Genomic DNA, 17863 nt, shown 5'->3' with positions numbered 1-17863 from the left:
GTATGTAGGTGGGATGAAAAGTCGACGATCAATTGAAAATTTTGACCTTTCAGTATTGAAGATATGGATTTTTTTCCCAAAACACCAAAAAAAATTAGGTCTTTTTGGGAAAAAATCCATATCTTCAATATGAAAGGTCAAAATTTTCAATTGACCGTCAGCTTTTCCTCCCTGCTACATACACTTTAAGAATATGTCATTAGATTTATATAATTTACTTCGAGGACTGTTATATATCAAAATTTGAAAAATATCAAATTTTTATAAATTGTAAATTTACAAAGAAACTATGTGACAGGAAACTCAAGATTGACTGTCAGTAGCCTGAACTGCTAATATCCACATACTTTTACAAGTGTACGACCGACCGTTCAAGTTCCTCAAATATATTACATTGTAACATAGTGATGAGACATTTCCCAGTAATTGCTTGGCTAGTTATTTTGTTCACATACTGAGGTTCACATACCATAACTTTCAATTAAGTACTGATAGACAAAAGGGTATTTACACTAGGTTTCAGAGAAGAATGGCAGTCCCTTTCTCAGATTGACACGAGCGCCCTGTTAAAAGGGCATTTCGTGATTCACAGCCTCATCCCCCACCTTTCTCAAAAAAAGTTGAGATTTTTTGACCACTGGAAACCTCTGGCTACATTATGTTTATATACCAAATATTTCTTGCAGATTAATTCATTTAGTAAAAATATTGTGAAATTTGAATTACATTCTGGTACATGAAATTACAACACATCTATGGAGCCCTGGAATACACATAATCATGCATAACTTGCAAATGCAAAATCGGAATCAACTGAAATTTTGGGAATAGGTTTTTTTCGTGAATATCTACTGAAAAATGTCATAAAAAGAGGATGGGATTATGATATATTCCTTTAAGTAGCGATAGACAAAAGGGTATTTACCAAGTTCATTGTGTGCAACTTCTGAGATACTCTATTTCTCTATCAATGTGAAATACTATAAAGCGTGATATTTTCACAGAATTAATTTTTGCGATTTGAACTGTTTGGAGTCAGTGGCGTAATTATAACTAGGGGGCAAGGTGTCCCGGGCGCTACCATTAGGGGGCGCCAAATGGGCCTCACTTAAAAAAACATTGAACCTACCATTTGACATGCATGAGCATGATTGCAATTTCATAATGTCTTATTATTAAAACCCCCCTCGTCTAAGATATTCGCGGGTGGGGGTAGGGGTACCAACTTTGTTTCTTGCCCCAGGCGATACCAACCCTATTTACGCCACTGTTTGGAGCAGTTTTGTGCTTCCTTATATTCACAATATATACAAACAGTTACACATTTTGCATTTGGGTACAAATATTTTTAAGGGCTTCTAAATTCACAGTTTCTAATTAACAGTGAAAAGCACAAAACTAAAGCAGTTACTGCACCATAGCTGAACCATGTGGCTTCACCCAGGGGAGGGGACTTTGTTCTCTTTCATTTGACACTTTGGGGGTTCAAATCTTCTTGGCATTTCAATATAAGCAAAATGGACCCAATATATGGATACTGACCCAGGGTCTTATGAGGAGTGTCACCCCGGTAGGGAAACAATTTTGAATGTATTCTTATTATGGGGCACCTTTTAGGAGGGGGGGGGGGGCACTTTTACACAGACTTGCATGCATGATTTATTAGGGGTGCTTATTTATTTAAAGGGCATTTCGTGATCCACAGCCTCATCCCCCACTTTTCCCAAAAAAGTTGAGATTTTTACACCACTGGATACCTCTGGCTACATAATGTTTATGTACCAAATATTTCTTGCAGATTGATTCGTTTAGCAAAAATCAACTGAAATTTTGGAACTAAGCTTTTTTCGTGGATATCTACTGAAAAATGTCATAAAAAGAGGATGCTAGGATCACGAAATACTCCTTTAAGTCAGATACAAACTAGGTCTTTTTAATTCAGTCAGATTTTAGCTATAGGTAGTGCCTGCAGAAATGGAACCCAACATTAGTGCCACCCTGATTGCATTGCATTGTATTGGTAACTGAGTAATGTGCTTAGTGAAGAGCTATTTGAAATGCCTCCTTGACATCAGTGGTAAGGTTCACATAACTCAACTTCCAACATGGTAATGACAGATGAAACAAGTTCAAAGAAGTTCATGTCCATGGTGTAGTGCAAGAAAAAGCTATTTGCAATAGCTGCCAGGTGTCGTATGTGTATAATATAGAATGCAGAAATGGTCAAATTGTCTATAGGGCAGCTATTGCAGATAGGCCCTTCTTGCACAAAACATTTGATGATGGCTGGGTAGAGAGTTGTTCATGGAACCAAAATGGAACTTGTTGGTTCTCTGTTTACATATTACAAGTATTACAACACAGATCCAGGAAAAGAAATTTGTCAATAGTATTATTTGACAAGCATTAAAACATGAGCTATTGTTACATCCATAAGAGGCTGGCCCGAAACTAGGGGAGAGGCGAGGGGGGCAGATGCCAATCTCCAAAGGCCCAATCCCTTTTTGACCCAAAAAATCCCATTTGCAAGCGCAGTGAGCGAAAAAATAGAGTTTTTTTATGTCTTTTTCGTCAAAAAAGTCAAAAGTTTCAGAAAAGGTCCACTTTTTTTTACAAAAAGGTCCACTTCTTTAAAAAATCTGCCCCAAGTCCACTTTTTCAAAATTAGCATCCCCAATAAATCCTGGTTATGGGCGTAATAAGAGGTGATATAATAATTATGTATAACAACCCCCTCCCCATATACACAACCCGGCCCCCCAACTCAACACAAAAGTTGGCAACCATGAAAGTTACCAATTAGCGCGGAAAAGACGAAATTTGGATAAAAGGGGTACATGGGAAAATCCGGTAATTTTATGTCAATATTTAGTGTCATTGAAAAGGGGTGTTTTAAGTCATTGAAAACCACAAAAAAGGGGTTGTTTTGGGCCAAATTTTGTCCTTGATTTTGCATGATAAAGGGGGGTAAATTTGATGAAAAATCATTGCAAAGGGGGTCTTTGAAAGATGGTTGCCAACTTTTGTGTTGAGTTGGGGGCCGGGATACACACCAACAACCCCCTCCCCCCCCCACCCACATATTCAGACACACAGTCAAATGAGGACCTCAATGTGGACCAACACAGTGGGCAATATAAGCACTGGAATAAAGTAAGAATTTTCTGTTTATCTCATTGGTTCAGCCAAAATTAAAAGAGGACATATCTGATTGTGAAAACCAATAATATTTGGGAAAAATAATTTAAAAAAATGCAAATCACACATTATTGCTTTAATCATGCTCACACCAAGATTATGTTCATGTACAAATTATAAAATTGGTTTACAAAAGAATTATTTTGGTGATACGATCTTGTACCATACACCAGCTACTAAAAATAACATGCCTGCAAGTAGTATTTGACTGGATTTAGGCCCATGAAAGTCAATTCAGAGTTTATTATTACTTTTTTTTCCAGGTTGGTGAGGTGACTTTTCCATTTCTCATTTTTCATTATTTCATCAGATTTCATTATTAACCTAAAATGTGTGTTGATTTAAAGCAAAATGGAAATAAATGTGACAAAGAAATTTTCACGAAAGGTAGGGACCAGAAAATAGCCTGGTTTTGCTTCCAAGTTATGAATTTATATGTTTTACAAACAAAAATATATGTTTCCAATTGCTAAAACTGGTGAAAACATACTTTGAAAATAATGAATTATTTTGGTATTTTTGAAAATTTGACGCGGGTATTTTTGGTTTCCAAAAAGTGACGCATGCGGGGACAGTAAACTCGGAATCGACTTTCACGCGCCTTATGGCACATTTTTCACAAAATTGCATCCTGATAAGTATCAGGACTGGTAATTCGAATTCTTCACCCTTGCTCTAGACATGTGAAAGCATGAAGGTCAACTCAGCATAATGCATAGGTGTTAGACTTGGGGTTTAGACTCATGATTGTTCTTATTTTCTTTAAAAGTGGGCAAATTATCAGGACTGTCGACTGGTAATTCAAATTCTTCACCCTTGCTCCAGACATAATGTGAAAGCCTGATGGGTCAACTCAGCATTCATAGGTGTTAGACTCATGATTGTTCTTAGTTTCTTTTCAAATCAGGTAAATTTTTGTGCCTTGTATGCATGGTATAAGTTTAAAGAGATCTGCCAATTGATGCAAAACACATTTGACAGTTTGTGTGCATGTTTACTAATAAGTAAGTTGTTGCAGTGGTGTCAACAGATTTTCAGAAAGGGGGGCACAGGTCTCCACCCCCTGTAACCCCTTGATTCCCCCCCCCCCCCCCTCAACTAGGTGCATATCCCCCTACTGAACAACACTGAACCCCTTTGTACATACCACTGAGTTGTTCCCTAAAATAAGGAAATTTTATTGCCAGTTAGAACTAAATGAATAATTAAGATCGAGCTGTGTTACATTTGGCGGAAGTTGACAATATTTTTTCTCAAAAAATTAGTGCTGTATTTTACTGGAATGGGGAGTAGATCACAATTAAACTAAAGTAATGATAAAATATTTAGGTTCCCATCTGTGTATGAACATCACTTTAGATTTTCTAGCACCTTTTATAATTACTCAAATTCTCACATTTCAAAATACTAACACAACTGAAGGATAGTAGCCTTATATTAGGTGACAAAAAACCCTGTTCTACAGACCAGGCCAACCCAGAATTTGCGTTTTGGAGAATTGTGTTGTTGTTTTTTAATATTTGCTAAAATCATGTAAAATCAACTGTTTTTGCCCAAAATTTATTAATTTCAGATTTTTTTCAGATTTTGGAGAAATATTATTAGGGTAATTTTAGCCTCCGTAACTATTCGTGTTGATGAGATATACTTTTCATTTTGATTAAGTATATTATCACTTTGAAGACAATCTTATCAAAATGAATAGTTTCTGTTTTATTTTAACAAGTAAATACTCAAATTGACAAGATCTTCAACTTATTATTTGACAAGATTACACATTTGATGTTGATAACATTTTGATAAGAACCTATTCATAAGAACCTATTCATTTTTGATAAGAACCTATTCATTTTTGACCTATTGACAAGAACCTATTTTTTGACAAGAACCTATTCATTTTTGACAAGAACCTATTCATTTTTGACAAGAACCTATTCATTTTTGACAAGAACCTATTCATTTTTGATAAGAACCTATTCATTTTTGACAAGAACCTATTCATTTTTGACAAGAAGCTATTCATTTTTGACAAGAAGCTATTCATTTTTGACAAGAATCTATTCATTTTTGACAAGAACCTATTCATTTTTGACAAGAACCTATTCATTTTGACAAGAACATTCATTTTGACAAGAACCTATTCATTTTTGACAAGAACCTATTCATTTTTGACAAGAACCTATTCATTTTTGACAAGAACCTATTCATTTTTGATAAGAACCTATTCATTTTTGACAAGAACCTATTCATTTTTGACAAGAAGCTATTCATTTTTGACAAGAAGCTATTCATTTTTGACAAGAACCTATTCATTTTTGACAAGAACCTATTCATTTTTGACAAGAACCTATTCATTTTGACAAGAACCTATTCATTTTTGACAAGAACCTATTCATTTTTGACAAGAACCTATTCATTTTTGACAAGAACCTATTCACTTTTTAAAATGACAAGGCAATCTTATAACATTTGATGAGTTTCTTGTCATTTTCAGTCATTCTTGTCATTTTGCCAAGAATATCCGATTCATTTTGAAGAAGAGGAATCTGTTCATTTATGAAGAGAAATCTATTCTATCCCCATCCGAAGTTTCCCTGTCAACTTTGATGAAAAGTTTCTATTCAAAAATGAGTAAATCGTTTTAAGAGTGAATACATCCCTGAACTGCATTTCCAAGGCTGCAACACCTTACATGATTATAAAAATTCTCACATTACATGTTACTTCCAAAAGGACCCAGATATCTGATAATGTATAATTAAGTATTCTATGAACACTATTTTTAAACATTGAATGTATAAATTAGTCCATTTTGACTTAACTCTCTCCACACAAGTGTCGACTGCAGACGACAAGTTTCAAATATTTTTCAAATATTCAAAAATGTCTGAATTATACATTTTCATATTCCATATATTTGGAATGAGCATGAAAAATGCATTAAAATGATTACCAACAAGACTAGTATTGGTTCAGAGGCTCTTGAGGTACATATAGTTTTTGATATTTTGAGAAAATATGTCAATGGCTAGCATGCAGAACATTAATGAGCCTAGATGGCTATCATGCAGAGCATTATAAATGTGATTTGTATCTAGTATTTAGGACCCAGATAAATTAAAATGAACATGTATATTTAGAATAGCTTTGACAACGTATTCACAGAAAAAACCTATAAATAACAACACTCAATGCCAAGCACATTTTTCCCAAGGGGTTATATCATCTTTTTTATAAAATAAAATTTCAATCTGAAATTTACTCATCTTTGATCAATCATAAACATGATAAAGGACAGATTATCTATGCAGTGATGTACTGACCAGGACAAAATTTACACAAATTTATGTGCTATTCCAGAAAAAAAAAAAATCAAGGCAGAATGTTGAAAATAAGCTGACATTAATGTTTTTATTATAATTTCAGAATTGGTGGGCCAAAAGTCTGAAATTCCAGACAAAAATGCTGGAAAAAGGTGGAATCCCAAAATCCTCTTTGGGGGAGTGCATTTTATTTTGGCAGATGTGCAACTTCCATTTGACCTGCTTCAGGCCATAAACTGAAATTTTGGTAGGGGTGTGCAGCGCGCAGCGCCGAACTTTTGGAACTAGGAACTGATTTTGGGAAAAATAGGGCTTGATGAACTGAAATTTCAACATTTTTGGTGGGTCTTGTGAACTAAAATTGGGCCAAATTATAGGCTTTGGAGCTAAAAATATCCAAAATTTTGGCTAAAGTGCTACAATTGCCAGAGTTTGAGGCTCAAAGAACTGGAGCATGATCCAAATGTGGGTCTTAAGGAACTGCCGGGGAGCCTGAAAAAGGGACCCTTGACCGTCGCACATACCATCATTGACCTCATGTTTGTGAATTTCAGCATAAGAATTGTAAATTTTACCACACATTTGTCACACTATAATCTTTTCCAGTTTACAAACATTTTGGAAAATCTCAAAATTCGCAGTCAGACCTATAATGTGTGATTATATCCAAAATGCACAAATGTCTGTGTTTTTGTGCATCGCACATTCTCCCCATCCTTATCATAAACCTTCTTTCACCATATCCATTTAAGGGGGTACTACACCCCTGTGGTAAATTTGTGACTATTTTTGCATTTTTCTAAAAAAATAATAACACCCTGGTATTGGTAACAAAAGTTATGTATTTGATTGGGGCAAGGAATCATTTACTACACTGAAATTTCAGTGACTCAAGACAAGTGGTTCAGCATATATGATAGGATATGAGGTACATCCTAGCGGTACCTTATTTCTTATCATAAATAACAAACCGCTTGTCTTGGGTTACTGAAATAGTAATTGGTTTCCTTGCCCTATAATATACATAACTTTTGTTACCACTGTGTTATTAGTTTTTGAGAAAATGCAAAAATAGACATAAATTTATCAAGGGGTGTAGTACCCCTTAAACATCCTTACAAGTCTAAACAGCCTCTGAACATGATAAAAGGGGTGATGCATCAGATATAGATCAAAAGGGCAGTAATATAATGCCAAATTATGATCCTGCTAACACATGGTTATGAGGTGATTCATTCAAGGCAGTAGTAAATCTCATGGTGCTTACCCAGTACATTTGCATTGTCCTCAGAGGGTCTTAGGCTACATGCACAGAGAGAAAAATAACTCATCACACAGCCAATTTATGATACCACCCAATTAACATTTATTTTTTGCGGAATTAGCTGAAACGGTCAGAGCACCACACTGATGCACGAACAAGTAGGACTATCCACAGAGATTACCCATTGATAGGGAACAAAAAGGTGGGAACGGATTCTGGACATATTATTTGATGATTTTGATGGTGGATCCCACTTGGGGCAACACACCTCCAAATATTTTCCGGACACGACCATTGAAACTACCAGAAAAGACACGGTCCAGACCCTGATAGCTGAAACGGTCAGAGCACCACACTGATGCACGAACAAGTAGGACTATCCACAGAGATTACCCATTGATAGGGAACAAAAAGGTGGGAACGGATTCTGGACATATTATTTGATGATTTTGATGGTGGATCCCACTTGGGGCAACACACCTCCAAATATTTTCCGGACACGACCATTGAAACTACCAGAAAAGACACGGTCCAGACCCTGATCCCCCTGAAAAACATGCCATACCCGGCTGAGCACACGGCTGCAAGATATCTTGCCAGCCCACCCCCACATCCGGAACGGGGACTGCGCACAGACCTGGCCAGCTACCCCCAAACACCACAGGTCTGGGGCACGCCCCACCAAACCCTCCCCCAGCTACAAACTGGGTGGGTTGGGCGGGATTTTCAAACGAACCTGACCGCTCCAGCTGAAAAAGTGAATGAGATGGAAAGGGAAAAACCGCGAAGTACCAGACGCTCACTAACAAGAGATCTGATTGGACCGAGCCTGGCAAGGTCGTAAGGCAGCCAATCACGAAGGGGAATAGCCCGCCAAGCAGTTACTACCTCACAAGGGTGGCGTTACTGATATGGCTTGAGCTGGGGCAATTAATACAACCTGCCTTACTCCCCCCGAACATCGAGAAAAAACCCAGCCAAAACAAAACCAACAGGGAGACCCCATGGTGACAAAAACGCTTTTGAATAGACAAGCTATTAAAAACCGCACGTAAGCACACATTTTACAGAAAAAGTCTCATTTAAATGTTGGTTATATAAAGGGTATGATTTTGTTTTAATAACATTCTGTTTCATAAAACATTTTTGAAAATGTGATGCAAACAAAACATTCTAATAGAAATTGTTATTTAACTATTGACAAAAATAAATATTGTTCTGTAAAGGTAAGGTTCTTTAAGAGGTGAAGTCTACATTTTGGAAATTCTGCGCCCAATCATGCATACGTGATCCTGCACAGGTTTATTTGGGGTGGAACCTGCAGGACATACAAAAAACTTTTAACTTTGACAAAAGTGGTCTTTTAAGACCACTTCTGAAAACATGATGCAAAACAAAAAGTCCTAAAAAGGTCAATTTTTAGGGGATTTAAAGATCCCCTAAAAATTGACCTTTTTAGGACTTTTTGAATACCATCACCAAAATGTTAAATGTGGCCATTTTGTCAATTTTGGACCTTTCAGTGGAACAAATATCAACAAGTGAACCTTGTGGATGGGGAGGGGGGACTGCTGTATCCACTCCCCTGCGTACAGACCAGTGGCGTAGCGGCATAGGGGCATATGTCCCCAATCGATCTCAAAATTAATATCCCATAGGAAAATTGCCCACAAATTGCTTGTGCCCCCAATCAGACTCGGTGCCCCCCAATCATGGTCTGTGCCCCCCCCAATATGATGACCCACGCTATGCCACTGGTACAGACCTGGGCCTGCGTGCCCCTTTAAAAAAAATTAAATAGCAAAGCGATCTTACCTGTTGGCCATGGTACAACTATACACTTGTAATATAATCCATGAATGCACTGGCTGGTAAAAGTATAGTACTATGAATAATTCAAGTAAGTTTTATATGCTACAATAATCCCTTGGTGAGAAAACTTGACAATGAAAAATAGGTTCAAAAGGTAATACAGAGCAGCTCCCATAGACACCACAGCAAGCTATTTTAGCAGTAGCCTGAACTGCAGCCACAAAGTTTTCACTTTGTATACTAAAGCCAATTCAATAAATTGGTATCACGTTGCACCCAAGATTCAGAAGCACCCATTCATTCATTTGTGGTAGAAACTTTACACTGAACAAGTCCTACATGTCCAAGCGTCCATTCATTCATTTAAATTTGTGGTAGATACATCACATTGAACAAGTTCTACAGCAACCTCTACATCTATTAACCAGCTTCTACCAATGTCAAGTACTACCAACCAGAAACTACTTTAAAAGTGGAAATTTTGTGCTACATTTATTTTCACGCTTTTGCGTTCCAAGCTGCGACTTCAAAAATAACACCACATGAATATATTCCTTTTGTGCATAGGTCACTGAAAGGAAGCTTATAACCGCAAATTAAAAACAGTTTAAAATGGGCCTAAGTGCAAAATGAAATTAATTGTGCAAAAATTTTCCACTTTTACCACATAAATCCACAATGGTATCCATCTGCACAGCTCTATAACTTCAATTCACCCATAGCTCCCAAAATAACCTCAGGTCCTGGAGTATGAGTTTTTGTCCCCAGTACATTTCAAGGTCATTCAGTGAGTGTGGAAGATTATGTGGTTCAAAGAACTGTGCCCTAGCAGATGATACAGTATCCATAGTTACAGAAACCTGCTTTTAGAGAGGAACATGACCTATATTCTTGGTCAAGCTTTTGGTACATTTGCCATTGTCCTAGATGTGCTAACATAGCCTACTAGTGGCCCAGTGGGCGTAGCTGGGGGGGGGATTGTCCCCCTGGCAATGCCTATTTGGGCCCCCACCCCCACCCCTAGCGCAGGGCAAAATAATAAAGGAGTGAGAGAGATGGAAAAAAGGGAAGAGAAAGAGAAAGAGATAATCCATAGGCCAACGATATATAAGGTGCGGATAGAATTTGAACAATTTTAAAATTGTTAAGAAATGGAACTATATTATATCAAAATGAAGTCGCTATCCCTTGTATTCCTTTTTTTTTTTTTTTTGCTCTTCACTTTTTCAAACCACCGAAAAAAAATTGTGTCAACCTTTTTGAGGAAGGGGCGGCAAAATTTTTGTTTGGTGGATTTGGGCTAGCCTGAATCCTTCCAGGCCCAGAATTGCGGCGTCTTTATATTACCCACAATCCTTCACGTTGCCTTATTCAGGGCCTGAATTCGTAACATGAAAAATTTTGGTGCACTTTTTTTTTCGTCTGGAGCCAGAATTCTGGCTCCACGAGCATGCTAGTAGGAAACTTTTTTCTCATAGTCTCCAACACCGCCAGTTTTGTTCCGCTCAAACCATTGCAGCTGAGGCCCGGGTTGAGGAGACTATGTCATGAATAAGTAATGAGTTTGCGTCATAGCTTGCATATTGTCGAAATCTGGACAATCATAACTGCAGCCAGCGGTGTATAGACAGCATTAATTGATTTTTGCGGGGATTTTTGGAAAAGCAACAGTTTAAGTTTTTAAGTTTAATATTTTTGTTTTCAATTTACTTTCATTGCCACAAATCATTTTCATTCTTATTCTTTAATATTCTTCTTATTACCATTATTAGTAGACCTTTTTCCAAGGGGGGGGGGGGTTGTGAAAAGTGGACTTTCTTCCTAAAATTAGGACCCCGGATTTGGACCTTCTTATTTAGACCAAAAGTTAAAAACTTGAATTTTGGCTTGTTACGCTCACAAATTGTGATATTTGGGGACTTTCTTTTTATACTTTTGCAAAATAAATTTTTTACTTTTTGGTTAAAAAGAAAACCAATCACAAAATGCCGTTCTCTCGACTTTCACTTTAACTGATTCCCCAAAAACCCAGAAAAAAAATCACGCTGTAGTCCTACTACTTTCAACCAGGGTCCAGGGATGTTGGTTCATATCAGTCTCTAAATATTTCAACAAAACTGATTGCGGAATTTTGCCCTATGCCTTCATTAAGATTTCTCAAAAGCAACCGCAAAAAAATCGGGTTTATATAAAGGGCATTCAACGTTTTAATAAATAAATTCAACTTTGAACTTTTAAAAAAAAATACAAATATTTTGACATTTAAAAATGTTTTTCTTTTTTGGCAGAGTTTCTCATGTAAACACGTCTTCATGACCTTATGTTCTTAGGGAGTGTTCATGACTTCTTTGGTGGGGGTGTAAAATGTGGGGATCAAAAAAATATTGGGTTCTAAAAAGGGGAATAAAACCAGTCCTTAACAGCGGAGGCCGGGGTAACAACATTGAGGGTAAAAGTCCGGGGTAAGATGTACCAGAAGGCATGCACATTTTAATTCTTTTAATGAAAAATTGTGTTTCATTTTATAAATTCTAACATTTACAAGTTTGTGTTTTTTACTGGAAAACGATCACCGAATACATCAAATATTGATTAGTCCTGAAAACACACAGATACCGGCACATGTTATATTTCTTTTCATTTTATTTTTCTAACACATGACTGATACAAAAAGGATAACAACTTGATATGGTCAATAATGTTTAAACAAACATCAATTTATTTTAATTGAAAAATACACTAAGAAAAGTTGCATTAATAAAAAATCAATAAAAAATTGGAGCAAATAAAACTGCTTTTAACATGAAGTACCTGATATCCAGATTACTCAGTTTACTTATTTTTGAAAGTTGCCACGTCCCCAACTTTTGTCCAATCTGCAACCCTAATAAACTATGACCAGTGTATAGTGAAAGCAGCACCTTTTGGCGACAGAATAAGTTAATGGTACAAAAATTTTGCTATTTTTAAGCTAAACTGATGAAATTTGGTGCAAAAGTGGAATAAATGCGCGCGAAGCGTGCGAAAATTTGTACTTTTGGGGCTAAAATGGGCAAATATGAGGTTAATTTGGTCAGAAACTTATATTCAGGCGTCAACATTGGGGGGATGATTGTATGGACCATCCCCCTGGCAAAATATTGGGGGGGGGGATACATCCCCCATCCCCCCGGGATCTCGCCTATGACTATGACCAAAGAGGCCTAGCCAATTCTGAACACCTTTTCATGAAATTGTACATCACTCATCACTGTCAGGGCCTAGATTTCAACGAGCATCACAGAATTGATTCTCGTAATGATTCTTGTCATATTCGGATCCGAGAATCAAAATCTCTCTTTGTATCATACAGTAAGTGCAGTGACTAGGATGGATTTTGATTCTTGCAAACCAAAGCGAAATCTAGGTTTCGACTGTGCTGATTTATACAGAGCCCTCGAAGTGACAAAAAAAAAAAAAACGGGGTCTGAGATAGCCTTGAGATAGTAACTCGGGGTCCAAGATAGTAATTGAGGCCCGACTTAGTAACTCGGGGTCTAAGATAGTAACTTGGGGCCCAACTTAGTAACTCGTGCCCAAGATAGTAACTCGTGCCCGAAATAGTAACTCAGGGTCCCCAAACTACTAGTCAGGGCCCCGAGTTACTATCTTGGACCCAAGTTACTAAGCCGGACCTCGATTTTTTTCTTCCATGTCACTTTGGGGGCTCCGTAGTCAGTGCAGTTGAAATTACTGCTTTTGGAAGTAAGGCATTTTGTGATTGTGATCCACAGCATCATACCCCCCCCCCACTTTTCTCAAAAAAATATTTTTATACCACTGGAAACCTCTGGCAACATTATGTTTATGTACAAAGAATTTCTTGCAGATTAATTTGTTCAGCAGAAATATCATGAAATTTGAATTATGTTCTGGTACACCAGAACAAAATTACAACAAATAATCATGCATACCTCGCAAATGCAAAATCGGAATCAACTGCAATTTTGGGAATAACCTTTTTTGGGGATATCTACCTAAAATGATATAAAAAGAGGATGCTAGGATCACTAAAATTGAAAATTAACATTATCTAATTATTGTCCACTGTTTAATACATACAGGTACATGTATAACCTACACCACATCCCTCTCTTCTAGGTTATTTATTATTTATTTATTACTATAATTCATAGTCTGTAAAATGGGTACATACATGTACAAAAGTCATACGTCGCTTAACAGGGTAAGGGGACAGTTATTGGCAAGTTAAAAATGGGCGAGTAAGAGCGAGAGAAAATGGCAAGTCAGATAAGTTTAATATCCCTGGTCCCTGCAGAGGTTAAAGATTGATCCCTGCTGAGAATACGGGAAGTCTCGCCATTGAGTTAAGATTTTTTGGCAGACGAGTTACGACAAGTCCCATCGATGAGTTAAAATTTACGGCAAGTCCCATCAGCAAGTTATGGCAAGTCTTATCAGCAAGTTAAGATTACAATTTGATTTAGGGTAAAATGGATTTTTTTCTCATCATCATGAACCTCAACTATAGAAAAAATATTAAATTTGTGTACATCGTGGAACATTCAACTACGCTTGTTACTCCGCAACTAATCATGCTAACTACACGCGCATACAATGCTACTCTACGCGTCCATATTAGCGAGGCTATCTGCGTATAACTGCTTACTACGCACAGCCACGCAAAGAGTATGTTCCACGATGTACACAAATTTGATAATTTTTCTATAGTGAAAGCCATTTTCCATTCATCATTACGGCATTCCTGTAACTCTCTTACAGGACTTGATAGTTGCTGTAGCTCGCCGATTTGATCGTGTTGTCGTAAATCGCCATTTGGACTTGATGGCTTTGCCGTAACTCGCTGGTGGGACTTTGATGGCTTTGTCGTAACTCATCTTTAGCTTACTTTGTTGGGGTAATTGAAAAAAACCACACCCTAATCTCTGGGGGGGTAACTTGCCTTTTCTTTAACTCGCCTTTTTTAACTCTCCTTTTTTTAACTCGCCTAGTTACCACTGTGTCCAGTATTTGTTGACTTAATTGTAGTCCACATTATCATAATTATATATTATGAGTTCCACTGTGTGGTAAAACATGTTCCAAATTAACAGTGATGGCTAGTGGCTACCAGCCAGCTAGTCCACTAAACCTAATTGATAGGTAGGCGTGAGGCCGTAACAGCCATATGTTGACAATGTCTTTTTCTGTCGATAGTTTTCCCCTCGAAGTTAAATTCGCTTGATTTTTAGTTGAAGTGCCGTTGAAGCTATGGAGCATTTACCTGTCTCTTGCTTAAGCTTGTTGCTGCAGGTGGTTCCTTCCAATAAGTTCATATTTCATCTGTAAAGAAAAATAACCAAAATATCAATTAAAATATTTAGATTTTAATATTGAACAACCTACAGATCCCCAAAAGTGACATAGAAAGAAAAAAAATATCTTTGGGCCTGAATTAGTAGCACGGGCCTGACCAGGGTTGTCACCAGGACCCAAATAGTACTGGTTAGCATAGCGAGCGAAGCTCTCGCGCCTCGCACTATCTTTTTAGTTTAACGCTAGGGATCGGGGAATAGGCTTTTAGGGTATCACCTCCCTAAAAAAATTTTCTTCCTCTTTTTATGATGAAATATCATCATCCACTTCGAAATATAAAAAAAAAAAATTGAAAAAAAAAAACTTTAAAAAACCCCAATTTAGTGAGTGCCAGGACGGCCCAGTCCAGCGTGGTGACAACCCTGGGCCTGACTATTAATAAGGGCCCATGCTACTAAGTCAGATACTATCTTGGGGCTTGAAGTTACTATCTTTTGGCCTGAGTTACTAAGCCAGGCCTGATGGCCTAATCCTTTCATCAACCAATATAGCAGTTACTCATGGACTGTCTTTTGGAACTTGAAGGAGAGCAATAAATAGCTCTTCATGAGCCTTCAAGGAGAGCCGTTTCACATGTCAAACATCACTCTCCTATATCAGATTTAAGGGGGTACTACACCCCTGGCCAATTTGGTGCCTAATTTTGCATTTTTCTCAAAAATTATAGCACATTTGATACAAGTAAGATATGTATATTATAGGTGCAAGGAGTACAACTACGGTACTGCACTGAAAATTCAGCAACTCAAGTCAAGTAGTTATTGTTTTATTGATCAAATACTGGTTTTCCCTCATTTTGACTGTAACTCCACAACTGTTGTTTGTGCTGAAATAAAATTTCCAGTGCAGTAGTTGTAGTCCTTGCCCCTATAATATACATATCTTACTTGTCACAAATGCACTATAATTTTTGAGAAAAATGCACAAATATGCACAGAATTGGGCAGGGGTGTAGTACCCCCTTAAGGAGAGCAGTAGAGATCAATGCTCTCACTCTCCTCAAAAGGCAGTCCCTGGTTAATCATAGTACATGTACATACCAGCTTTTTGTTGTACCAGTACTGTTGAGTTCATCACTATACATTCTGATTAAAAGCCACCACCTCCTGAAAACAGTTGCTGCAACGTAACTGTACAGTTCACATCAAGTTGACATCACTGGTATCACCTAGTTGGGAAAATTCAAGAAACAAAATATTAAAATGGAGAAACGCGTTTTACAAGAACAAGCATGTTTCACTGTGCCTCCAGGTTTCTGAAATTGGGCTGCTCCATGCTGCAAGCCCCAGAGTTACATATATGGGAGGCCTAAGCACGGTACCAATTCAAAATATATTTATGGAAATTGTTTTACCATTTATTTGCACACAAAAGTAAACTCATGGATTTATCTGCGCACCTTTTAGATAAAAATTTGATCATTGCATCTGTGTGTGACTTGTATGGCATCTGAGTTGTGTTGGAGATCAATGGTGGTGCATCCGTAGTGTACGTAGCACACGTATTGCAATTTGGCATTTGCCCATTCATGCCTAAAGGCTAAACTATGATCAGCTCATCATCATGTGTGAGATGGGAGTCAGGACTAACTATAAAAAAAAGCCCAAAATTTTCCGCTTTACAAATGTCAAATCCCGCTCTCTTCCGCCTTGTAAATCTTCCGATAAAAAATTTTCACAAAAAAAAAGCCTTACTTAACATTGAGATTGTCAATTTCAAGCACAAATAGCATTTGATTTAAGCATTACTTGCGACCACCTGCATGGCAGTGCGTGCATGCCATTCTACATACACATATATCAATACCATGTTGTTTCTTGTTACAAGTCTTATTTGTTCCACATTATAAAAAAACGAACAAACTTAAGGTGCCCTCAAAGATCATGTTGTCCGCCCGGGGTTGTCTGCATCCCAATTTAAATGCATGAATGTCACTCTCCTCAAAAGGCAGTCCCTGGTTACTCATTGTACATACCAGCTTTTTGTTGCACCAGTAGTACTGTTGAGTTCATCACTATACATTCTCATTAAAAGCCACCATCTCCTGAAAGCAGTTGCTGCAACTGTACAGTTCACATCAAGTTGACATCAGTATCACCTAGTTGGGGAAATTAAAGAAATAATATCTTAAAATGGAGAAAAGTTTTACAAGACGGGCCTCTAGACTTCTCGGCGTAAATTCACATAATCATGCGCCAGTCCTGCATTACACAACGCACAACTAGCGTAAAGCATTCATACACTCCTATCAAAGCAGCCAATCAGAAAAGTATGAAACATGCATTGATTGTGTATATTGTGCATTCGGCGTAGTCTACGGCAGTGTTTCATGCGTGTTCGTGTCACATAGGATTGATTCATTTTTCGGGCGGGTTTATATTTGGTTCTAATTTCCAACATTTTGAGTGATAATTTGTTACATAAAAAAGTTAAAATTATGTGTTTTTTTTCTTGTCGTGTATGACATGCGCTTATTTTGGGGGGCTTTGGGGTGCCAGCCCCCAGGGTAAAATCAGGGGCAGTGAAATTGAAGGGCTGCAAAAACAGGGTGGCAAAAACAAAAACAAAGGGGTGGCAAAAGAATTAATAAATAAAAAGGCAGAAAAATTTGATAAAGCATACAAATTTTTGAAAAAATGTTGCTATACATCAAAATGTGTTGCTTTTAGGGTGCTAGCACCTGAAATCTTTTTTTTTTTTTTTTTTGCTCTTCACTTTTTCAAACTTATAAAAAGGCGAAGGGCACAGAGGGTACCTGCTTCCAGTAATAACCTTGTTATAAAACTTTAACCTTGCTTTAAAAATTAGAAAATCTTCTGCTGAGAAATTCTAAATTATATACTAACAGCCTATTGAAACCTTATCTTGGTTTCTACAAAGAAATATCTAT

General features: G+C 37.3%; 1 protein-coding gene and 2 long non-coding RNA genes across 3 annotated transcripts in view; all 3 read right to left on the bottom strand.

The window, feature by feature from the left end:
- Window positions 1-17863, bottom strand: part of LOC140161631 (uncharacterized) — a 153298-nt gene that overhangs the window by 28621 nt on the left and 106814 nt on the right. The gene's annotated exons all lie outside the window — the stretch shown is intronic.
- LOC140162463 (uncharacterized) lies at window positions 12223-12898 on the bottom strand. Its single transcript, XR_011860296.1, has 2 exons — window positions 12786-12898; window positions 12223-12489 (listed from the first exon to the last, which is right to left on the bottom strand). It is a non-coding gene; the product is annotated as an uncharacterized lncRNA (long non-coding RNA).
- Window positions 14596-17106, bottom strand: LOC140162460 (uncharacterized). The gene is made up of 3 exons (XR_011860294.1): window positions 16949-17106; window positions 16014-16141; window positions 14596-14940 (listed from the first exon to the last, which is right to left on the bottom strand). It is a non-coding gene; the product is annotated as an uncharacterized lncRNA (long non-coding RNA).

This window comes from Amphiura filiformis, chromosome 10 (assembly GCF_039555335.1).
Source record: "Amphiura filiformis chromosome 10, Afil_fr2py, whole genome shotgun sequence".
NCBI classification, from domain to species: domain Eukaryota; kingdom Metazoa; phylum Echinodermata; class Ophiuroidea; order Amphilepidida; family Amphiuridae; genus Amphiura; species Amphiura filiformis.
This window is presented reverse-complemented; position numbering and strand designations above follow the sequence as displayed.